At 33.4% G+C, this 3,552-nt stretch overlaps 1 pseudogene; it reads left to right on the plus strand.

Moving 5' to 3' along the window:
• Positions 1 to 104: 104 nt before the first annotated feature.
• On the plus strand, positions 105 to 3,509 carry LOC105449801 (annotated as a pseudogene).
• Positions 3,510 to 3,552: the final 43 nt, after the last annotated feature.

Raw genomic sequence — 3,552 nt, forward strand, 5'->3', positions numbered from 1 at the left:
TAATTTTTTATAAATGTTTTAGGCCTATCTTAGAGCAACAAAAAAGCAACAAAATCTGGTGTATTGATTTTTTTTATAGGACCGCTCTATATATTTATTTTTATATGGGGGGGTCCAGCTTGCCATTAAGGTAGCCCTCCCCATTTTTTACGCGATTTCCTGCTAAACGGCTGGAGCAACAAAATTCGGATTAGAGCAATTAATTAGCAACAAAATAGCACTAAATTTTTGACTAGGTTCGAACTTAATTTGCGAAGGTGGGGGGTCCAGCTTAATAGGGGTATCGACTATCTGGTTTTAGCGATAACGCTGTGTATAAGTGCTGGAATTAGTATCTATTACAGATTTAGTGGAGGTCGTCAGAAAACTATGGAGGTACTTATTGTTGTTAGATTCTCTTGTTAAAAAGATCTTAAAACAAGGTTACACTTTTTTTTCTTTACTTTGCTGTAATAAAGATTAATGTGTTTCACAGGAGTACTTCATTGCAAATCGATCAATGAGGATTGTTCCAGTCGCTGTCGCTATGGTAGTCTCCTTTATGTCTGGCATAACACTGCTCGGTTTATCCGCTGAGAATTACACATACGGGACGCATATTGTTGTAATAAACGTAGCACATCTCTTAGGCACTTTAATTACGTGTTATGGATTTCTACCAGTATTCTACAAACTGCAGGCGATGAGCGTCTACGAAGTGAGTCTAATAAAATTTAATTTTACTATAGAAAATTTTCGATAGCACGTATATTTGAAGACACATTACTTCTTTTAGTACTTAGAAAAACGTTTCGGAATAAGAGCTAGGATGATGGCTAGTTGCGTTTACTGGATTCAGATGCTTTTGTACTCAGGAGTGGTGCTTTATGCTCCTTCTCTGGCGTTGAAAGCGACCACTGGAATGTCCAAGACTGCCAGTATCATAATTATTGGCCTTGTATGTGCCTTCTATTCGAGTATAGGCGGCATTAAGGCAGTGCTAATGACCGATGTATTTCAAAGTCTGCTTATGTTTATCTCCGCGCTCCTAATTATTGGCACAGCCGCGAATGATGTCGGAGGATTAGGGCAGATCTGGGAAATCGCGAAGCAGGGGCAACGGCTCGAATTTGATAAGTATTGCATCAATTTATTTATATTAATGCATAAGTTTGATAAATAATGTACGCGTACCCTCTGAAAAATGATATTTTATTTTTGTTATAGTACTGATCTAGATCCAACAGTAAGACATACTTGGTGGTCTCTTACATTTGGTAGTCTAGGTATATATTTAGTACTTTTTGGCGTAAGTCAGATACAAATACAGCGTATAATGACTCTAAAGTAAGTAATTTAAACAATAATTGTATTAGAGATCAAAGTATTGGTCAATTTGTTACGCAACATCTTACTTTTGCTCTTTATTTTGCTTTTTATTATTGCATTGCAATTAACGTGCTGCTTTTTTTATTTTAAATAATCTTATCTTAAATAATCTTTTATAATAACATCACCGATTTAATTGCAATTTAATTGTTTACCAATTAGATTGTTTGAAAAAAATTGTAGAAAACCGCATTAATTAAAGTTTAGAAATATGCAGACCTCGCAAAGAGCTATATTCCTGACTTGGCCCATTCTAGTACTTTTCATAATCACAATTAGCTTCTCAGGATTGGCAATATATATAGTAAATACTACAATTGCGATCCAATTCTCAAGAAAAGAATTATTTCATCTGATATGCTTATGCCACTATACGTTATGGACACAATGTCCAATATGCCTGGCGTACCAGGCCTTTTCATTGCGGGTAATATTTTATCATGAATTAATTAGTCTTAATATTTTATGGAAGTTACACGTCACAGATTATGAAAATAATATAATTCTCAGAATACAAACAAAATTAAATCTTAAATAAAAGTACGCAATAGATATACTTGCATTACTATCTGGTAACATTTTTTTTACAATTTTTATGTAAATTTCATGACAGTAATATTCATATAATCTTGAATTTTCTATATATTTCCAGGTATTTTTAGCGCAGGCCTTAGCACAATTTCTGCAACACTAAATTCTTTGGCGGCAGTAACGTTAGAAGATTACGTGAAACCCGTATATAAAAATTACATCGGACATGAATTCTCTTCTGTAAAGTTAACATTTATTGCTAAAATACTCACTTTTACGTTCGGTATTATTTCCATAGTTCTGGCATTTTTAGCGCAGTTTTTGGGTGGACTACTTCAGGTGATGCACATTAATATTTTTAAACGAAAGACCCATGGCGATAACATAATTTCTTTAATTGTAGGCTTCCTTAACTATTTTGGGAATAGTCGGCGGTCCATTGTTAGGTATTTTCACTCTTGGCATGGGCACGGAGACGGCAACGGAAGGCGGTGCAATAGCTGGTGCACTCACGGCGTTTTCATTTTTATTCTGGATCGTTTTTGGTCAGCCACGCCCGATGTCACCTAAATTGCCGACTACTATCGAAGGCTGTGATAATAAGGTTGCAAATATAACGATGTCTGTTTTGCAAAACATCACAAACTTCTCCAAGTAAGGAATTTATCGAACTATAATATTTATATGAGAAGAACGGTTTTGCTGAAGAATATAGAAATTAAACAGATACAGACAATTATGTTGAATTCTCAAAATAATTATAAGTACCTATTATAAGATGCTTGAGCTAGTTATTGGAATATCAATATCTTTTTGAATGATTATCATCACTCTTTAATGTTCTACATAATTTTAACAGTTTAACATAATTATTCGATAAATAAATTGCCGTATGTCAATAGATTGACGGTAGATTTTTCAACAGATTTGTTCAGATATTTTAAGAGGTTTGGTACTTTTTACGTTCGTATTAAACTCATGTTCTATTTGTATAAATTAACAGCAAATTATATGTCAATGGAGCAAAATCTATCATTTAAATATTTGATATTTACGAAGCAGCAGATTCTGCTCAATTTTTTAAATTTATTAAATCTGACGTTATAATATATTAAGTGATTTTATTATATTTCTGCTGACATTTAATCGTTAAAATTTGCAACAGACTCTTTCAAAGTCTATTCTCGACAGATTTGGCTATCAAAATATTATCAGATTTCACGTAATTTTTATATACTTTTTCAGAACCAATCTTTCTATGCAAAGGCACTCCAAAAAATCTAATAGATTGTTGTATCTTCTTTTTAGAAGCACTGGCGATAGCTCGTACTTCTATTTATATCGAATTTCGTACATGTGGTACTCTCCCCTCGGATTCTTAATAACGTTCTTACTTGGATTGCTCATCAGCAGCTTGTCTCATTTAATTTTTAAGAATCAAAACGATGAGTTAGACATTAATTTATTCTTTCCCATTATAGCGCGGCGTATACATTACAGACGACGTAACAACGTAGAGTGTGAAGAAAATTCTGCATTAAACAGAATGTATGCTCTCAGTGACGTAATCCCTCAGAAAGATAATGCTGCCGATAAGATCTGTGTGAAACTTTAATAATTTAATTTTAATGTTGTTTCAGAATAGATTTCTGA

This window comes from Wasmannia auropunctata, unplaced genomic scaffold, assembly GCF_000956235.1.
Source record: "Wasmannia auropunctata unplaced genomic scaffold, wasmannia.A_1.0 LD336074.1, whole genome shotgun sequence".
In the NCBI taxonomy this organism is placed as follows: domain Eukaryota; kingdom Metazoa; phylum Arthropoda; class Insecta; order Hymenoptera; family Formicidae; genus Wasmannia; species Wasmannia auropunctata.